Genomic DNA, 23,147 nt, shown 5'->3' on the forward strand with positions numbered 1-23,147 from the left:
GATGGCGATGCCTCCTCCTGTCTGGTTGACGCGGTCTCTCCGGATGATCTTGTAGCCGTCCGGGATGGCGATGGCGATGTCGGGTGCTGAGGAGGCGTTCATCCAGGTTTCCGTGAGGAAGGCGACGTCTGGGGCTGTGGTGTCGAGCAGGTTCCAGAGCTCGACGGCGTGTCTGTGGACGGAGCGGGTGTTGAGCAGGATGCACTTCAGGTGGCTGCTGCTGGAGTTCGGCTTGGTGGGTGCTGGTGCAGTGCAGGTCCGGGTGCAGGAGAACTTGCAGGCCTGGCAGATGAAGGGTCCGTGGGTGCGTCTCGGGGTGGCTCGGTAGCATCCAGGGGTTCGGCCGGCGTTGAGTGCGTTGAGGGTGGCGGCGTCGTACGTCCGGCGGGTGGGCTGGGGTCTGCGGGGGCCAGGGGTCCTGGCGCTGGGCGCGGTCCAGGCGCGGACGGGCGTAGACGGGCTTACCTTTGGCGCACCTTCGGCGCTCAATCGGTGCTCCCGCTGCGCGCGTCCGCTGCGCGGTCGCTGAGGGGGCGTCATAAGAGGGGAGCAGGGAGGGCGGGTCCGCTGGAAGGCGGGAAGGGGTTAACCAATCGTGTGGCGGGTGGGCGGGGCCGCAGGCAGGAGGCACGGGAACGGGACCGGCAGAGCGGGCGGCCCAGCGGCGGCTGGGGCGCTGCTGGCGGCGTCGGCGAAGGAACTCTGTCAGCAGGTAAGCCGGGGCTGCAGTGGCAGGCGCGGAGAGGAGCAGGGGGGCGACCAGGCCAGAGGAAACTATGAAGTACTGTGGGCCTAGATGTACAAATGAACGCGATAAGGGGTGAAATACTAAGCCTAAGGGACTACATGGGAAGACAGGCCAGAGTATTAAATGACAAGCTGGATAGTCTCTCTGCTTTAGTTAAGGAGACAATCCAACTCAGGGAAGGTGGCAATATAGGGTTATCTTCAGCCCATCCAATTAATGCTGCAGTTTGTAATCCACATATAGATCAAGGTAAATATGTAAATAAAGACTACCTACCTGGGGCAAAATAGACAGAAAAAGATACCAATACATGATATTTTTAGGCAGGCCTCAGCAACTCTATACATTTTGATAAATGCAAAGTCCCTAATGTTGGAAATGACACCATGACCTAATGACACCTTCTCACGACATTGTTATGATGGTAAGAGAAAGGCTAACTCTAATAACATACTGACAAACAAACTCAGGGCACGACTTATTCTCGACTTGCCCCGACGAACCCACATCCCGCCACACTTCAGGAACCTCCACTGGCTCCCCGTCCTGAAAAGATGCCAATTCAAGATACTGACCCACACCTACAAAAACCTCCACAACCTCGGACATGCATGCATCAACCACAGACTGAACTTCCACCAACCATCAAGAAACCTCCGATCCGCCGCCCTCCCCATTGCACAGACACAGTGCATTCGCCGAATCCACATCGGGGGCATTTCCTTCTACTAAATTGCCACCAAGTCCTGGAATGGTCTTACCCTCTACCTCCGTATCTCACCCTCGCTGGTGGTTTTCAGGAAGAGACTCAAGACCTGGCTTGTCACCTGAGCTCTGCAACCCAGCACCTGGATACCCTCACGGGTGATTAGCAGCGCTCTACAAATACAGATTAATTGTTTCAGAGAGTCTTAAAATATATTTATATACATATATTCATGGAATATCACTTCGATGGTCAAAAGAGATACAATCCTCCATTTCTGATCTAGTCCGTTGTGCCTCGAGTTTTGTCCAGTCCCTGTGCCATAGGCGAAGGGGCTGTACTGAAGGGGCTGTACTCCAATCAGGTCTTCTATATAAGACAACCCTAATTCATTATGACACATGACCGTCATATAGCTCGAGGGGACCATTAGAAGTCTCTACAGACAGGCATTTTGAGACAGATTAAGATTTGCCGCATTGCATATCCCCATATCCAAGCCCTATAAGGGGTGACTGAAATACACTTTGCACAACAAATCAGCTTAGGTGAAAAGGAGAAAATGGCAGTAGTAGCTATAACATATTGATCATTTCTCTTAATAACTCCTTGTTTCCAGCTTCCAATAGAGATAAAGGTTACTCACAGAAATGAAAATGCATGTACATGTTTCAATTAGACACCTTGAATACTAAAGTGCCAATTTCTGGGGGATAGTTGACCCACAGGTCATCACAGATGGCTTAAGGTCAAGTCTCCCATATAGAATGCAAAGTTATCTAAGAGAAGCTGGAGAGCTTTTGTAGTGCGGGTGAAGTAAAATTGTGTCTACCGCACAGAGGAACACAGGGATTTGTGTTGAGTGACCTGGGCATGTACTTGCATCCCTACACCAACATCCACTTCAAGCTGAATAGGTGCAAGGACACCACTCTGTTGTAGCCCCCAGGCTATAGTGAATTATACTGTGCACTCCATCAATTCCACACCTCACTCGAGCAACACTGCAGAGTAGATGTCTCATATTATTTTTATTAGGTGTGCATTCACCCCATATAAGGCCTATCTCTCCCACAGGATAACATTGGGTTACCTTGTTAACCTTTTCCATGTGTTGGACGGCCCCCGGTTGTCCGACGTCACGGTGGGCGTGTGCAACGGGATTCTAAGAGCCATCCGAATCGCACATTCGTGGAATTCGCCTGCACCATGGGGGAATTCCATCCGCGTTCAAGGGGTTAAACTTAATAAGCGAAAACTTAAGTTTGGGAGCTGATAAGAAAATGAAGTTTACACTCAAATTGATTGTAATTTAAACACCTCTTTAATGGTAAAGTAGTTTTTAAGCCAAAATTCTGATAATGGCACTATTAGAAAGAAGGCATTTTCTTGTCCTATTTTTGGTGCCTGCTGTCTGGGTCACATGACTAGGCATAGTTGACAGTGGACCTTATTTGTTCCTCCCAGACAGTAAGATGAAGGGGGATTAAGTGTTAGCAGAATGGACCATCCTGCCCGGATGGTTAATGGAGGAGCTGTTCCCTGCCTCTATTACATTCAAAGGGCTGCCCCAGCACATTCAGAAAGGAGCTCAACACCAGCCTATTGTGACCCCAGAGCTTTGGAGGCTGGGTAGGGGAAGGAAGGAAGTTTACAGAACCAGATGTGGAGGTGGTATAGGTGTTTCTCCCTACTTCAAAAGCTGGCACCAGGTATAAATATTGGACCTCTTGGACCACTCATCAGATTAATTCTAGACCTGTGTATGTCTCAGAAGAAAGACTGCCCTGCTGCCCTACTACTTGAGAAAGGGGCTCTGGACCTGCTCTTTAAACTCAGAATCACCAGAGGGACTTCAAAGACTACCTGGCTGTCCTCCAGTGTGAGCTACAGGGACATCAAAAGCTCTTGAGAGACCTGTCCTGCATCTGCCTAGCACCCTAGACTCAACTTGACCTGTGTGTGCTAAGCTGCTGGCCTCTGCTAGTGAGTCCTGATCCCCAAGAGGCACCCCCCAAGCCCTTGATGGCATCTGACTGTACTCCTCCTGGCCCAACTGTGGGTACCCTCAGAGCCAACGCAAAACAACGCATATCGACAGAGGACCTCACATCGCACCACCTTGCAGGTCCTGATCAGCATCCTCATCGGAACCATGGCAGCGTGATGCAGCTTGATGCAGGACCTCGCATCTCAACACTGTGCAGATCGTGATCGGTGGTCTCATAGGAACTGACGCAGTGCAACGCATCTTGCTACAAAACCTCACATTACAGAGCCTCAAAACTCCTGAATGGCTGCCTCATCAGAACCAATGCAGCGCAACCCAACTGGAAACTGACGTAACTGTATGCAGGACAGCGTTGGATTTCGCACATCATTCCAAGTACAACCAGGTACACTTTCCAGCAGGCTGAACCCTGTCCTGTACCCAGCCCGCACTCCATCACTGTTGGCTCAAACTTGTGAGTTTGTCCCGTGTACCATGCAACCTCATTTGGACCTTTGTGACTTTTGGCACTACTTACACCTAAGACGTTGAAGATACATACCTCCAGTTCTACTGATTGGATTTTTGTTGATCTCATATAATTTTACTTATTAAAGATTACTCTATTTTCCTAGATCGTGTGGGATTTTTCTTGTATTTTGTTTTCACTTTATTACTGTTTGATTGTTGCATTAATCTTTTCACAATGCTTTTAAGTTAAGCCTGACTGTGTTTATACCAAGCTACCAGAGGGTTAAGCACAGGTTAATTTTGTGACTTTTTATGGGTCACCCTGGCAAGGATTGTGGTTGTTGCTTTAGAACGGTTTCGCACCCCTCAACCAACAACCCACTTTCTCACACCAGGTATTCAATTTCCCAGTTCTACAAACTGACTTTGAGACGTTTGTCAATAATGGCCCCCAAACATCAACGTTTTTCCCTAAAAAGAGCAGATGGTACGCCATCAGGTCCTGGAGCTTTTGTGTTAGGGGATTTATTAATTGTAATAATTACCACTTGCAAGGTTGATTTCATCACCTCTATGAGAGTCAGAGGCGATTATATGATCCCCCTCTTTGGTGTCGCCCTACTAGGGCCATATGTATCAAGCTGAATTGTGACCGCAAACGCTGAAATTCACAGAATATCAGCGTTTGCGATCGCAATTTGGCCTAGTGCTATGTATGAAAGCACAATTGTCTCACAAATTAAGCAATCGCAAAATTTGTGATTCCTTATTTTGCGAATGCATTTAAGGAATCAGTAATTGCGATTCCTTAAATGCAATGTATGAAGCATCCAAGTTGTGCGAATATGGCATAAGGAATCGCAAATTACCATCAACTACAGGTTGGGGGTAAATTGCAATTTCTTTCAAAAAAACACATTTTTGCATTTTTCAAAGTGGCATGTGGCGCACGCATGTGCGCCACATGTGCACCCATGCTCATTTCAGGGGTGCAACAGGGTGTCCTTTTGACACCCTGGCACACTTTAAATTGCTTTCTCAATTTGCGATTCTCTAATTGGGAATCGCAAATTGAGACTGGCTTCCCATTCATTCCTATGGGCCTTTGAGCCCATAGGAATGAATGGGGAGGTATTCCTTAATTGCAATTTGCGATTCGCAATTAAGGATTATGTAGGATTCTCAAAATGTATTGCAAATCCTACATACATAGCATTTTACGATTCTCAAATAGCGATTCTCAAACATTCGCTATTTGAGAATAGCAAAACCTAACATTGATACATATGGCCCTTAGTGCCTATTTCCAAATGCATAGATGCTACTAAAAAGAGCAATCCATTCATGGGCCGTGATGGCTACTTATGATGATTAAGCTCTGTTACATCTAAACATTGGCCAATATAACACTTGCCAGAAGGCAAAGTTATCATTGGTCTTTCTGGTTGTCTTAAGGACAGCCCAGGCCTCCTCCTTAATAGTATTCTTCCTTTAGGTAAGAGCACGTTTATTCGCTGTTCTGCACTCAACAGTATGAGTCTGGACTTGTTTGTCTTTTCTGCAGTGTGGCTTTAAGTCTCGCAAGAGCCTTGATGAATTTGTGGTCAAACCACCCTCTCGCTTTTGTACTCCTTCCACTAGAGATACTAGTGAGTTCTCCTTTTCAATTACACAAGTTTAATTTAGCAAAAAATACATCTATCAAATCTATAAAAATAAATATAGCAAAATAAATTGGTAAATTCTCGCATTATAAATAAAGTATGACACCTATAAAATATAAACATAAAACATAAATGTAGAAATTGTTAAAAGTTTTAAATATCAAATAAAGTAAATATATATATATCTCTATATATAGATACATATACCTAGCTATACATAGATAGATATATCTGTATATATATATAGCTATATATATGTATATATATATAGCTCTAAAATCTCTCTCTCTCTCTCTATATATATATATATATATATATATATATATATATATATATAATATATATATATTACCTACTGGCGGTCGCCAGTAGGTATATATAGTTAGGATTTTTTCTCTATGGGTTTTTTGAAAATTCTATGTCTAATAACTTTGGCGTTTGTGGACGGAATTGGCTGAAATTTTCAGGAAAATGGCACATTTTGTTTCTGAGCAGCCCCTGAAAATTTTGGGGGGGTTCGTCAAGGGGGGGCCGAGAAAAAAGGGGGGTCCCAAAACGCGTTTTTCCCATGTTAATTTCCATAGGGCGGTTGGCCTCACTTTTAGCCCGAACGGCTGAATGGATTTGCACGAAACTTGGCAAAATTGTAGGGACTGGTAGCCCGATGTGCCTTTTGTAGGTCTCAATATATGTGCTTCAGTGGATTTTGAGAAATTAATGTTCAAAAAAAGATATATATCTGTAACAGCGGACTGGGCAGCGCTCCGCTACGCGTACTTTTCGCGCAACGGAGCTTTGTGAAGCGAAGCTGATTGGTTCTCCGGCGTCTGTCAACATTCCAAACAGTCCGTAGCGGCCGCCATCTTGTCTCTCGGTAGGATCGAGAGACAAGAGGAGGCCAAAGCGAAGGGGCACATGACCATAAGGGGGCATAGTACATTGTCGCTCACCCCCTAGGTTTGATGTGGAGGTTTTAAAAGGGCCCCGCGGGGCAAAAAAAAATAAAAATAATAATAATCGAACAGCTGAATGGATTTGCACGAAACTTGGCAAAATTGTAGGGACTGGTAGCCCGATGTGCCTTTGCTAGATCTCAATATATGTGCTCCAGTGGATTTTGAGAAATTAACGTTCAAAAAAAGGTATATATCTGTAACAGCGCACCGCTTCGTGTACTTTTCGCGTTACGGAGCTTTGCGAAGCGAAGCTGATTGGCTCTCCGGTGTCTGTAAACATTCCAAACAGTCCGTAGCGGCCGCCATCTTGTCTCTCGGTAGGATCGAACAGCTGAATGGAGTTGCACGAAACTTGGCAAAATTGTAGGGACTGGTAGCCCGATGTGCCTTTGCTAGGTCTCAATATATGTGCTTCAGTGCATTTTGAGAAATTAACGTTCAGAAACAAGATATATATCTGTAACAGCGCTCCGCTTCGCGGAGATAAAATTATATGTGTATTACCTAGCTGTTGCTAACACCAGTTAGCGACGGCTAGTAGAAGATAGCGACCATCTTGGGCCCCACTTTGCATGTGAGTGATATTTATCACTAATGACATGCAAAGTGGGCATGCCAAGATGTTAGCGACTGGAAACAGTCGCTAACATCGCTATGTCCTATTATTAACTTTTGGAAATATTCAAGATAAGGGCGAATATCTCCAAAAGCTACCATCTGCCCTGAGCAGTTCTTAGCCATGTTATCCAATGGGAGGTGGATAACATGGCTAAGAGCATTAGCTCGGTAATGCATGAATATCGCTGAGTTTTCAGCGATATTAATGCATTGCGGTCGTTTTTTATCGTATTTCCGATAAACTTTGATAATAGCAAGGTTTATCTGCGATAATTTCTGACGGTAAAAAAATCGTTGCTAAGCATCGTTAGGGATAAATATCGCTTAACTTTGGTAATATGCCCCAACGTCTGTTAACGTTCGATTCGAAGGAAATCAGGAAGTGTTGAAAAACATTGTCTGCGCCATCTTGTCTTTTTTCAAATGCCACACTTTTGTCGTGCACGGCAGCCATTTTAGATGCCTTGACCAGACCCACTCTGTGCACGCTGTCGATCCTTAGCATGGCTCCCCACCCTCGCAAGCATCTCCCCCAGGCAGTGGTCACCCCCGCTCTCTGTCTTATGCATGGGTAATAAACCTCCCCCATCTGCGCTGCTGTTCCCTGAGAATCACACCCTGTGCCCGCCCGACACCTCCCTTTCGCCCTATTCACTACCGCACCCTCTGACACTCCTTTTCCTCTGTGTCCGATTGTCCAGGCTGGTCCTAGGGTATCAGCTAGCCCTGCAGATGTAGTTTATGGCCACAGCTGTAAAGAATCACCCCTCTTCAAAGGAGTTATAGTAGATCAAGGCCCACACTCGATGAGATCCGTCACAGCAGAAGCGTTGCTATTATCTGAAAACCATCCTGTATTGTGATTGGGGAGGGGACCGAGCCTGAAGCGGAAGATTCCAGGGATGACTGTTTGTACATCAAAGTTTTTACAATTATGTGTCAGATTAAATATATATAGCACTCCGACAAAGTAGTAAGATTATAAAACTTTAATAATTTATAAATATATACAAGAAAACAAAAATAGTAATAACATATAAACATTTTTAGGGGAAAACAACGAAGTAGCGGTCGGCTGTGCGAATAGTCCCAACGCAGCACAACGTCCAGATTTCCGGCGTGGGGCGTCGCGGGGGGTGGGTCATCAGTAGCAAACTGTTGTGCGAATAGTTCCAAGGCAGCAGAACGCGCCGAAATCTAGATGACACGAAAGTGATGTCTAGTAAGTTGCCACCCAGCAAATAACGGCATGGGGCGTCGCGGGGGGTGGGTCATCAGTAGCAAACTGTTGCGCGAATAGTTCCAAGGCAGCAGAACGATGGCACCAAGGTGATGTCCAGTAAGTTGCCGCACTGGTTTTGGTATCCTACAATGCTGCTCCGAATAACGGCGTGGAGCGCCCCGGGGGAGGCGGCGTGAACGGGCCTCTCCAGGTGGAGTGTCATCTGTTGTAGTGGGGCGCCCCTTTACCGTTTCAGTTGCCATTCCGTCCGTTTTTGGTCCACTGTGTCAAAAGCCGCAATTCAGCTGAGTTGCGCCCACTCTTGCGGTGCAGCGATAGGCGGCTGTCACAGGACTCTCAAAATGGCGGCAGGCTGTTTCCTTTTTGGGCCTGGTCCACTGAAATGGCCCTGGGACACCTTGGAAATCGGACGCTTGTCTGCTAGGTCTTGGACCCCATTCTCGAAAGCGTCCCCTCCGCCTTGAGAATTCATCAAAAGTTTTGGGGGCTCCGACTCCTGCAGGCTTCTGGTGGGGAGCGGCTGCCATGATTGCTCGCGGAATGACCACGACTGAGCTACGAGATGGTGGTGCTTTCATGCTGACGCCAGCTTCAGTCTGAAACATCCAGAAACAAGGTGGGGCTTTCATCGTTTGGGAAAAAAAAAAAGTTTTCATCCTATGAAAAGTGTTGTTTTTAGGTCACATGATCATGCCTTCCATCATTAGGAAACCAAAAGTAAAATGAACCAATGAAAAGTTTTATAAACAAGTCACATGACCTGTTATGCGGCATAGGGTGTAAAATGCGGAGAAAATACGTTGGCACGTGAGGCGGCGTCAATGTGGAGGCTTTAAAAGGGCCACGCGGGGCAAAAAAACAAAAAAAAAAATTTTTTTTTTGCGTGGGTAGCGCCCGGTACGCGTACCGGGAAGCGGTCGGAGGAGCGTACTATGAGGAGAAAAGAAAGACAGGGTATAAACATTTTGGCAATTTTGTTATAAATGGAAGGTAGTTCTGAAAAGAACTGTTTTTTTATTCTTTTTCTTTTTTTTCTTTTTTTTAATGAATTTTCTGAACAATTTTTTGATTTTTTTTTTGATTTTTGAAAACTATTTTGTGTTTTTTTTGTGTTTTGTAAGGGGGAAATAACAAAAAAGCAGGGTTAGAACATGTCTCAACAGGAGCAAAAAAAAATAAAAAGGATTCATTGTTTTCTCATCTTGTAGCATTTATGATTTTCTCCAGCTCGGTTAATCAAAGTAATACTCTTCTCTCCATAAGCAATAGTTCCTCCACAATATATACAAACTATTTTGTAGTGTGCAAAAGGAGCTTGAATATTGGGGATTATTTCTCGGCCTTCTGGTCCGGCGAATGAGCTTTGACCCCTGTTGGTGCTGGGGATGACATCTGGGGGGTTGGCAGCAAGATCCCTTACTTGTGCTTGGGAAAGATTATTAGGATGCCATCGCTCCATGTGGCGAATCATTGTATGATTGCCAAAGCTGTATTTCTTGTTGGGGTTGCCACGAGAAAGTATATTTTTGCAAATCAAACAAGACACCTGGGGTGCATTGACCTTCTTTTGTCCAGGTGGAATTTTAAAGAATTGCCATATGTAGTGGTCTTTAATATGGCTCTGCCTTGGTGTTTCTGGCAGGAACTGCCTTACTTGCTCTTCCTCCTCCTCCTCCTCTTCGTCCTCATTATCTTCCTCTCTACCAAAGTCCAGTGTTGGTGGTGGTCCTTTTGGTGGTGGTGGTGGTGGTGGTTGCTGAGAAGCACCAGCTGCAGCTATTACAGAAGCCATTGTGAAAAATAGGTCTTGCTCTCTGGAAATAGAAAGTAAGAATGAGGTAAAAAGAAGGAGGGGTTTTCATCATTTGAGAAAAAAAAATAGTTCTAAACCAATGAAAAGTGTTATTTTTAGGTCACATGACCAAGCCTAACAACATTATGAAACCAAAAGTGAAATGAACCAATGAAAAGTGTTATTAACAAGTCACATGACCTCTCACGCTTATGTTACGCGCTGCGGAACGCGCCCCGGATAGCTTCCGGGTCGCTGCGCTTCGCGCCTTGGTCCGCGCCCCGGAGCACTTCCGGGTGCGCTAACGCGGTACGTCATAAGACGCATTACGCGGTAACGCGATACGTCGCGCTTACGCGACGCGCCGCGGATCGCTTCCGGGGAGCTGCGTTTCGCGCCTCGGTCCGCGCCCAGGAGCACTTCCGGGTGCGCTAACGCGGCGCGTCATAAGATGCATTACACGACAACGTGATACGTCACGCTTCCGCGACGCGTCACGATAATGATTTCTAACGTGGCAGTTGCGCTAACGGAACGTTTACCGGTTCGCGGACCGGGTCGCGGCATCAAATTGAGCTAACGGGAAGCTTCTTACATCATTAGGAAACCAAAAGTGAAATGAACCAATGAAAAGTGTTATTACCAAGTCACATGACCTGCTGTGTTTACGTTACGCGCTTTGCAGGGCCTCCCGGTTTGCTTCCAGAAACCTGTGCTTTGCGACTCGGTAAGCGTACCAGTTCGCTAACGTAGCACGTCATATGACGTATCACACGACAACGCGAAACGTCATGCGGACGGGAGGCGTGATGATGTTGTTTTCTAACGCGGCAGTTGCGGTAAAGAAACGTTTATATGCTCGCGGTCTATTTCGCGGCATCAAGGTCAGCTAACGGGAAGCTTCCCGATTCGCGAAGCGGGATGGAAGAAAAAAAAATATTTAAAAAAAAAGTTATTAATAAACATATAAAATATATTTTTGGATTTAAAGAAGAATACATTTTACAGGTATAGATATTAGCTTTTAAAAAACCAATGAAATTCACTGAAAAAACCATAGGTTATACACCATATATAGTTAGGAATTAGCATTTAAAAAACCTTATTTTACTCACACAAAACCATTGAAATTCCATATATAGTTAGTTGCACTAACTATATATCGCGCACCCGCAATCCACTGCTGATGATGTCACATATTACATCATTCATGACATGGTCAGTGACATCACTGATGACATCACTGATGACATCTCAAATGACATCACTGATGACATCACTGATAACATCTCATTTGACATCAATGACCACATCACTGATGATATCATTCATGTGACAATACAATGCATCTCCTCACATTTTAATATAACCTCTGTTTCACCCAGTGTTAAAAAGAGTATAATTTTTGAAACCATTGACACACCAATACTAGTTACTACATACGCACTCACTGATTGCTACGTCTACACACACCTTCACTCATTCACCCATACAATCATTCATACATACAATCACTCATCTTTACAACACTATCATATGCACTCATACACCTATACAGACACTCACAGTCTGCCACTCATCCATGGAGTTACTCACACACCTAGTCAGTCCTGTAAAGAATCAATCACACTTCCATTTTCTTGTCTATACAGTTAAACATAGAGCACCTTACATTTTCAAACATATACTAACACATACTTACTTTCTTATACAATCATTGATACAAGTACACATTGATCTGCACAGAGTCACACACCTCCCAGCCAGCCACACACACACTCAGTCTCCCATACAAATACTTGGACAATCAATCAATAACCCATATAGTTAATCATATAGCTACTGATCAACACATGCAGCAGTTTACAGAACAACAGACATAATGATGCACAAATTAAGACAGTTTAGTCACTAACCCATGCACTCAGTGAGACACATTTAATCACTCACTCATACATTCAGTCATGCACCTACTAAATCCTTCGTCCAGACACTTATACATCTACTCATTCTTCAATATGTAAAACATATTTAAACTTTACAAAAACACACAGTCACTGGATGATGTCATCAGTGATCTCATCAGTGATGTCATTTGAGATGTCATCAGTGATGTCATCAGTGATGTCACTGACCATGTCATGAATGATGTAATATGTGACATCATCAGCAGTGGATTGCGGGTGCGCGATATATAGTTAGTGCAACTAACTATATATGGAATTTCAATGGTTTTGTGTGAGTAAAATAAGGTTTTTTAAATGCTAATTCCTAACTATATATGGTGTATAACCTATGGTTTTTTCAGTGAATTTTCAAGGTTTTGTAAATGCTAATTCCTAACTATATATGGTCTATAACCTATGGTTTTTTCAGTGAATTTCAATGGTTTTTTAATAGCAAATATCATAAGCTGTCGAATGTCAAGTACGTGGTAAGTAAAAACATTTTCGTGTTTATGCACACTGATCTGCTTTGAATGCTGCCCCCCACCCCTCATTTCTATTAGGAGTACTCTCTCTTTGCAGATAGTGAAGGGTAGTTAACGCAGCCCTTTGCCCCCTTTGTAATCCGTCGTGCCTGCTTCTCTCTCCATTTGATTGATTGTTCTCTTTGGTTCATTCTCTATTTACAAACAAGCACAGAGTCGCAATACTCTGTTTAGTCTTTGCAGATAGCGAAAAATCGTGTAAAAAAACAAAAGGAATCGAGCAAAATCAGTAGGCCACTAATGGGATCTCTTTTTGACCTCGCTAAAATAGAAACATTAGGAACAACCTGTTGAAAATAGCAATGCGTATGTACATAAGCGGCGTTCATTTGTGTTCACAGTACCCCTTGTTGATTGTTTCAATCGAGCATTGAATTGTTCGAAGTTAATTCTCTTAAGGATCTTCTCTACCTGCAAACGAGGAAGAATAGGAATATTCTCTCTCCCTTTGCAGATAGTGAAGGGTAGGTAACGCAAGCCTTTAACACGTCGTACCTATTTCATTCCTCATTGATTGATTGATTGTCCGAACATTGACTGTTTGGGAATTAGTTCTTTTTGGAGGTATTCCCTGTTTGCAAATAAACGTAGGAAAATCTTTGCAAGTAGTGAAAGGGTACGTAATGCGGACCTTTCTCCCCCGTTGTAATCTGTCATGCCTATCTACTCCCCACTGATTGATGCACCTTTTTCACCCGGACCATTTACTAGAGATACGTCATCTGGCCCGACCAGAGAGCACCCCTAGTGAAAAGGACATATGCAATAATAACGAAGTGATCACTGTATCCTGTTAACAGAAACTTTACCATGAAACAACCTGGAAAGAAAAAAATAGGAAAACGAAAATCAGTAGGCCACTGATGAACATGAACTTTTATTAAACAACGAACAAAGAAACGATAACATAACGTAATGATAAAACCTATTAATGTCCTAGAAACAAGAAAACGTTAAAATATGCCAGTGGTGAGAGACCAGAAAAACAGTAAGAGAAACCAAATCACCCCTCGCTGTCCCACCGCCTGCACGCCAAAAAAATCGATAGACTAGGGAAAATGCAAGTCAGTAGAACATCCGCCCCCACTCTGGAAACTTCCAAGGTGGGGCAGGGTTCCGGCTACGCCCAGCCGGGAGCAGCCCATATAAGGCAGGTCCTGCTGCCACGCCTCGGCCAGGAGATCCTAACGTAGGGTGTAGCCAGAGGAGAGGCCGAGGCCAGCGGGACCCGGCCAGGGGATTGCCTTTACAACGCTGAACAGTTGCAGGGGGGGGGAATGTCTCCTCGACCCTCCCCTCTCTCTCCCAGTCCGGCCGCGGTGGCCCTTGAGAGTTGCAGGTAGTCCCGCCACATGCTCTTCCGGTCCGGCCACCAACGGTCGGGGGGCCGAGGCCGACGGGATCCGGCTGCAGCCGATAAACCAAGAAACCCGTTCATGGGGCCAGAGCCAGGGGCGTCCGGCCGACATCCACCGGAAGCCCGGCCCGAAGACGGACGGGACACTTCTTTCTTTTATAATGGCTGCGACAACACTGGGGGGGGATGTCTTGCACATGCCTCCGACCCCCCCCCCTCGTCCTCATCGCCTGGTCCGGCCATAACAAATCTCAAGCGAGACGCCGTGGGGTGCACTGGGAGGGAGAGACGGTGCGAACAGGCCTCTCCCGCCTCCCCAGGTGGAGGCTTCCCAGCTGCACCCTCAGCGCTCCAGGCGCCCGGAAAAGGGTTCTTCCACTGTGGCCATGCTGCAACGTCTCGCCCGGCAGGGTGGAGCCCGTCCGCTCATGTGACCCCGCGATCGCCGGTAGCTGCCGAACTCTCAAAATGGCGGTCGACCTGGCAAGAGCGGGCCCAGCATAAAGAAATGGCCCGGTCACTGGTTGACTCCACCACCGTAGTCCTCCACGACCTTGAAGATTCTAGAGGAGCCGCGGGAGTCTCCGACCCCCGATGGGGAATGACTGCCATGATCGCCCGTGGAGTGACGAAACTGTATCCGCGGGACGTCGGCGCTCCCATGCTGGCGCCAGCCTCACTTTGAATTACTAGAATCCTGCAGACCTCACTTCCGGTGAAAGCACAGTGTGACCCGGTAGGAAAAATTATTGCACCCCCTCCCCTTTTTGACTGATAGTTCAAACCACCGATCCTTTCCTTTGCCCTTTTAACGGAACTTTGGACTGCCTCCCCCTCTTTTACATTTTCTAGAGAAAACAAAACATTAACCACTACATTAGCATAGCAGTTGACACCAGAACTGTTTTCAAATTGAAAACCAACAACATCTTCAACAGAATCCTTTTTGTTTCTGCTGTGACCCTGCTACAGCACAGGCATTGTCCCCAGCAGTAATTCTGCAATGCCGGTAAGAATAGCTGTGGTGCCTACTGGACTCACTCACCCCCGCGGCGCCCCACGCCGTTTTTTGCTGGGCGGCAACTTACTAGACATCACTTTCGTGCCATCTAGATTTCAGCGCGTTCTGCTGCCTTGGAACTATTCGCACAACAGACCGCTACTGACAAGAATATTTCATTATTGGTGCTGTCAATTTCAATAAATCTATTGGATAATTCAAAAGAAATTGCCACGGTCTCTTCGTTGTTTAAATGTTTTTACTGTTTTTGTTTTCTTGTATATATTTATATGTTATTAAAGTTTTATATTCCTACTACTTTGTTGGAGTGCTATATATTTTTAATGTGACACATAATTGTAAAAACTTTGATGTACAAAGAGTCATTCCTGGAATCTTCCGCTTCAGGCTCGGTCCCCTCCCCAATCACAATACAGGATGGTTTTCAGATAGTAGGAACACGTGTGGTGTGACGGATCTCATCGGGTGTGGGCCTTGATCTACTATAACTCCTTTGAAGAGGGGTGATTCTTTACAGCTGGGGCCATAAACTACATCTGCAGGGCTAGCTGATAGCCTGGACAATCGGACACAGAGAAAGAGGAGTGTCAGAGGGTGCGGTAGTGAATAGGGCGAAAGGGAGGTGTCGGGCGGGCACAGAGTGTGATTCTCAGGGAAGAGCAGCGCAGATGGGGGGAGGTTTATTGCCCATGCATAAGACAGAGAGCGGTGGTGACCAGTGCCTAGGGAAGATGCTTGCGTGGGTGAGGAGCCATGCTACGAATCGACAGCGTGCAGAGAGTGGGTCTGGTCAAGACATCTAAAATGGCTGCCGTGCACGACAAAAGTGTGGCATTTCAAAAAAGGCAAGATGGCGCAGACAATGTTTTTCAACACTTCCTCATTTCCTTCGAATCGAACGTTAACAGACGTTGGGGCATATTACCAAAGTTAAGCGATATTTATCGCTAACGATGCTTACCAACCAATTTTTTACCACTAAGCATCGTCAGAAATTATCGAAGATAAACCTTGCTATTATCAAGGTTTATCGCAAATGCGATAATAAACGGCCGCAATGCATGAATATCGCTAAAAACTCAGCGATATTCATGCATTACCGAGCTAATGCTCTTAGCCATGTTATCCACCTCCCATTGGCTAACATGGCTAAGAACTGCTCAGGGCAGGTGTTACTTTTTGGAGATATTCGCGCTTAGCGCGAATATCTCCAAAAGTTGGTAATAGGAGATAGATATCTTGCATGTTGTAATGCAAGTTATTGTGGTATATGGAACTCATACCATAATCTCTCAGGAAAGCAGAAACTGATCCTTTTGGGACCGCCTAAAAAGGCCTAGGGGGTGAGGAGTACTCTACTTTGCCCCCTTTTCACGTTCCGAACTATTTTATTTTACTCTCTTCTGTAATTACACAAAATAGCAGCGATAAGATGCATCGGAGACACACAGTGAGAGAAAGGAGGCCGGAGATGAAGAAGAGATGTCAAATACACATTGGAGATAATATAGTGGCAGAAGGGAAGTAAATATGAGTAAACTTACCATGTAACATAAAAATGTTGCACTCTATACTATAAGTCTCATTTTATACTACAATCACTTCGCTACAACCTCATAAATTAAAAATAAAAATGAATAATGTCTCAAACAATTTTTGATTTCTAAATATAAATTTATTCTTCAGAATTTTCTAAATTTGAAAGAACTAGTAACATGTCCTCATCAGCAATGTCCTCATTAAAAGTCTCCAATGATGATTCTTGTAACTCTATGGTCTCCAAACACTCGATAAATTCGCCATCAAGAGATTGATCAAAAAAATCATTCAAGTCATCTCCTCCTTGTGACAATATTTCATTATTGGTGCTGTCAATTTCAATCAGTGTAGTGGAATCATTCAAGTCATCTCCTCGTGACAATATTTCATTATTGGTGCTCTCAATTTCAATCAATGTAGTGGAATCATTCAAGTCATCTCCTCCTTGTGACAATATTTCATTATTGGTGCTGTCCATTTCAATCAATCTAATGGAATCATACAAGTCATCTCCTCCTTGTGACAATATTTCATTATTGGTGCTCTCAATTTCAATCAATGTAGTGGAATCATTCAAGTCATCTCCTTGTGACAATATTTCATTCTTGGTGCTGTCCATTTCAATCAATCTAATGGAATCATACAAGTCATGTCCTCCTTGTGACAATATTTCATTATTGGTGCTCTCAATTTCAATCAATGTAGTGGACAATTCAAAAGAAATTGCCACGGTCTCTTCATTGTGAGCCATTTTATTTTGAAATTGCTTGCTGTAAATTGCAGAAAAAAATAATCACTTTCATTTATCGTTTTTAGTAATACATAATATAAAACTAACTTTATCAAGTATTTAGTATAACAGAAGGACTGCAAATAAATAACAGAAAACATTTTTCAAATTATCTTCAAGTGTACAACATAGTTCCCCTTACAAATTAACAACTCACCTTTTTAAAAGTAGCAGAAGTGTTAGTACTGTGTAAATCAAACACCAGAAATTCACCACCAAAAATTCCTCACAAATGTACCTCAGACAGTAGTATCACAAAATGGCTGTGGTTTCCTCTCATTTGACATATATACATAACCAATTAACTTTCATCACACACAAATACAAAACCAAAGTAACATTTTAATTGGTTCTAAATTTCAACACTTTCAAATGTGTTTTCCCCATGCAATTTTCCATAGGACATTTACATACGTCTACAGCCTGAATGGCTGAACGGAATTACACCAAACTTGACAAAATGGTACATCAAACCTAAGAGGTCAGGAAGGATCTACTATGCCCCCTTATGGTCATTTCCCCCTTCGCTTTGGCCTCCTCTTGTCTCTCAATCCTACCGAGAGACAAGATGGCGGCCGCTACGGACTGTTTGGAATGTTGACAGACGCCGGAGAACCAATCAGCTTCGCAAAGCTCCGTAACGCGAAAAGTACGCGAAGCGGAGCGCTGTTACAGATATATATCTTTTTTTGAACGTTAATTTCTCAAAATCCACTGGAGCACATATATTGAGACCTAGCAAAGGCACATCGGGCTACCAGTCCCTAATATTTTGCCAAGTTTCGTGCAAATCCATTCAGCCGTTCGATTATTATTATTTTTTTTTTTTTTTGCCCCGCGGAGCCCTTTTAAAACCTCCACATCAAACGTAGGGGGTCAGCGAGGATCTACTATTCCCCCTTATGGTCATTTGCCCCTTCGCTTTGGCCTCCTCTTGTCTCTCGATCCTACCGAGAGACAAGATGGCGGCCGCTACGGACTGTTTGGAATGTTGACAGACGCCGGAGAACCAATCAGCTTCGCTTCACAAAGCTCCGTTGCGCGAAAAGTACGCGTCCTGGAGCGCTGCCCGGTCCGCTGTTACAGATATATATCTTTTTTTAAACGTTAATTTCTCAAAATCCACTGTAGCACATATATTGAGACCTACAAAAGGCACATCGGGCTACCAGTCCCTACAATTTTGCCAAGTTTCGTGCAAATCCATTCACCCGTTCGGGCTAAAAGTGAGGCCAACCGCCCTATGGAAAACTCAATGTTAAAAACACGTTTTGGGACCCCCCTTTTTTCTCAGCCCCCCCTTGACGAACCCCCCCCAAATTTTCAAGGGCTGCTCAGAAACAAAATGTTCCATTTTCCTGAAAGTTTCAGCCAATTCCGTCCACAAACGCCAAAGTTATTAGACATAGAATTTTCAAAAAACCCATAGAGAAAAAATCCTAACTATATATACCTACTGGCGACCGCCAGTAGGTAATATATATATATATAATAAAAACTCTCCCACACTTTTCCCTAAAAAACTTAACATCCCACTAATAAAAAAATACCAGGAAACATAATGTTACCATAACTAAATAAAATATAAAAAAATCACATACAAAATAACAAATTTTAAATGCATTATTTTCCAAGATTCCAACATAAAAAAATATACAAAAATATTAATAAAAAGGATATTACTAAAAGCAATTGTTTTTTAAATTATATATTTAGCAACAATATTAGAAACATACCTAAAAGACTATGGGGCTGATTATGAGTCTGGCGGTCTGGGGATAGCTGTGGTGGTCGCCGAGTTGGCGGTCCGACTTCCCAGTTATGGCGGTTGGACTGCCACAAGACTGCTGCCACTGCCATGATCCTGGATCCTGCGGCAGTGGGGAAGGCATGGGAATTGGAGGCAATGCCAATGCCATCATCGCCGTGCCAACTCCAAGTTGGATTTCTGCCGATGTTCTCATGGCGGGGACCCTGCCATAAAAGGTCAGTGGAAAGGCAGGGATTGGGCCCAAACAGGCCCCCCGGGTACTTTTGCCCTTTGGGAACAGTGTCTGGGGGCACATGTTATGCCCCTCTGTGCCTGCACTGACGTGCATGCATTGCGTGCCATGCACAACATGGTGCCTGGCAAAAGTGCGCACACAACAGTGCGGCTGCATCGCCTTCAGGCTGCCCTAAGACCAACGCCGATACACACCGCCGGCCCAGCGGTTAACTCGTAATGTGGCGGTCAAGATGCTGCCGGCTTGGTGTCATTCTCCCAACCGCCGCAACGGCAGTCGGACCACCGGACTCATAATCAGGTCCTATGATTTTACCTGCGGTATTCCTGTCAATGATATTATCGACGTCACAATACTAAATCCTCATCATGATAATATTCTTCTATCATGATAATAAAAACTAGATATTTTGTTCAATCTTCCTTTTTAGGTGAAGTAAACTAAACCTTGTGGTATTTTAGTGCTCTAGCTTTGTATGTCAGCACAGACAATTGTGAGAGGGTCAAAATGCATCAAGATATCAAACATGGCGTGGTATTCTGGTCAGCATGCTTACCGATTCCAAAAAGCAGCAATATTTTATATGCCCAATCTAATACATGTAGCTCATTTAGGAGGACAATGTCTTCAAACACCTAGTTGGAAATCTTGAGCCTGATACCAAAATCTGCATGCCTCACTCCGGTGACATACCAGCGATTTTTGCGTGAATATATGTTTAATGTATAATTTGATTTCCGGCCCGTTCATCCTTATTTTTAAATATTTATATCTGCATCTATTACTTTACACTAACCTTAGCAATAAACACAATTTGAATTATAATAGTGTGTGTCTGTGTGTGTGTGCGTGTATTTGTACGTTTGGGAAGAGTGAGTGGGTTTACTTGTGAGCAAGGAGGGAAATTCTGTTTACGGTTTTCCACTTTGGTCGTTAAAACAGCTGCAGTCTTCTTTTTCTAATTGCTTGAGAATGATGTGTTCATGTTGGCAGTTGGATCTTGCTGCAATGCAGGGTTACAGTCATCTGCAATAAACGGAGCAAAATGGCCTCACGACATTTAACTTGGCCCCTGAATAGGAACAGACGACAACAATTATCCGAAAGAAAAAAATAATGGACGTCCAAATGCTGGCAGAAGAATAAATAAAGCGAAATTACTCGAGACAGTGATGAAATGAGTTGAAAATATAAACAGTAGCTCAAGCAGTGATTGTATTTGAAATCAAACACGTTCATTTTCATGCCACCAAATCCACAGTATAACTACTCTGCCATCTAGTGTTCAAATAAAAAAATACACTTTACAATTCCTAATCCCTATAATATGTTAACATTAAGAATTCGTGAAACAGTCAAAATAATCAATTGTCAGCAGCCATTGCTCCTTAGGACTCTGGTGATGCTTTGTCAAATAAATAATTCATTTCCTTTGAGTTGTGCTTGCTTGCCCATTCTCTGCCGTTATCGTGGCCACAAAGCACACAGGAAGAGTTTGCCGTGCCCCTACCCCAGACTCCTAATTTACACCTTAGTTCCAGGAGTAAACTAGAAGTACAACGGGAGTAAGTCACACCGACTCAGACGCACAACTAGAGACAAATTTCGAGAGGGAGAACCTGGAAAATTTCGGAGGGGGGGGGGGTAATTCTTCCAGCAACAGGCAGAGTGGAGATGAAGGGGTGAAAAAACAACAAAGCCTCGTTAACACGTAAAAGGTCTTTTAAAGACGTGTGGGCATTTCCTCAAGGAATTATCGCCGAGTTAGCAACACGTTATCACAGCCAAAGTCACAATAAATGCATTGCCCCATTCACAAACTGGTGCTAACAGCCCATATCACCAGTTTACCTGCGATAGCAGCCTCAAAAAACATTGCCACAGATTACCCCGGCAACTAACACTAATGATATGCAGAGTAGGTGTTCCCTTGCAAAAAGCCGATACAGCACCACGTCACAACATTCTCAACGACCAGCCAGATGTGCGATAAGACCACAAAACAGGAGATAAGGAGCTTTAGCAGCAGGAATTTAACACCTGCTCTTACCTGGCGTAAAGTCGGATGACAACCTGCACCAGAAAAGGGAGCCCAGCTCAGAGCCACACCTGAAGAACAACAGATGCCATGGAGCCAACGATCCTGCAGCTCGGACACCCAAGAGGGCCACAACACCCACAGCCATCCCCCCTAGCACCGCCCCCGGGGCCAACACCAGGCATCCCACACCCGAACCAAGATTTTACACATAAACTTCACGAAATCATGAACAAAATCATTCCCCTGATGTGCACAATTACAACAATTAACATTCATATGTGGTCAGAAAAAGGAGAATCATTCATTCACCTTTGAAAGTCCAAACAAAATATCACAATCAAATTTGACTTTTAAAAACTATTTGGGAGAGTCATGGTGGGTCATTCCTGGACAATCTGTAAGTCACAGCCTGCAAGACAAAATTCAAGATAAGAAGGTGTGTCAGGCACTCATCAAAGAACAAAGAGAGTGAGAGAAAGAGGGGGTAGAGGGAGAGGGGGAGAGAGGGAGGAAGAGGGTGTGAGAGGGAGAGAGAGGGAGAGAGAGAGGGGAGAGAGAGAGGGGGAAAGAAAGGGAGAGAGAGGGAAAGAGGGAGAGAGAGCGGGGAGAGAGAGAGAGAGAGAGAGAGAGTGAGATTGTACAAGTAGGGCAAGGCCAATCAGGCTCTCGGCTCATACATGCCAACTGTTGCATGTGTATCGCTATTGGTGCAGCCTAACTCTAAGGCCTGTCGTCAATTGCAGTGCGAAGGCCACATTACATTTAAAAAATGCAAGCAGTAGTAAGAATAACATTAGGTATGAAAGCTCCTTTGTCTCAATACACAAGGCGGAAGGACATCTCAACCTCCGACTTTGGTCTTGAATGCGGCTGGCACCCCCTAAGTGAGATACCATACCAGATTTTGACGACTCCCAAACCACGAACTGCAATAATGAAAGACTAACGTGTCCACACCCCACACACAGTTGTCCCTGCTTGAGGTACACCTGCATGGGATGCCTTTGACACATAAGTAAAAAACAATCCATACGTCCAAACGTTGCACACACATACGACTCATTGCTCCGAGCTGTGGCATATCATCCACATTACTGTCATCGGTCTGCGGACTGCCAGTGCTACAAGACCAACAAACGCAATGGCAGGCCATCCCGTGCACATGCACAACCCCTGTCACATGGAATTGTACTGTGCACGAATGCTGCATGTGTTGGGATCACTGCCACTGGCAGTGTTGCGCATCAGTTACTGTCTGAGTTTCCGTCTTGCGTACGTCACCGGCGTCCAGCCCTGGTACCACTGTTGATTATGCACATTCGAGTGGCCCATGGATGTCTGCCTATCCAACACAACGGTAGTTGAACTTGATTATGATTTGTCTTTGCAACCCCTGTTGGCCCACAAATAGGAGTGCAACCGTGATACCCGTGCATGTGATGCATTGATATTTGGCGCATGTGTTGGTAGTTGTGGATGGGAGATTGCACAAATCATCGTGTGCAGTGACCACATCGAGGCACTCCCCTATTGGGCTATGTTGTGGATTGGTGAAACGGAGTGGACGGAGCACATTTGTCCAGGCCAGTTAGTGGATTGACGCTTCCTTGTGTTCGTTGAACTTGACAACAACGTACTCATCGAACTGATTGCCCATGAAGCTGCACTCGCATTCATGGACAAGTAACTACGTTCCTGCAGCCACAACTGATTG

Source organism: Lissotriton helveticus, chromosome 1_1, assembly GCF_964261635.1.
Source record: "Lissotriton helveticus chromosome 1_1, aLisHel1.1, whole genome shotgun sequence".
Lineage (NCBI taxonomy): Eukaryota > Metazoa > Chordata > Amphibia > Caudata > Salamandridae > Lissotriton > Lissotriton helveticus.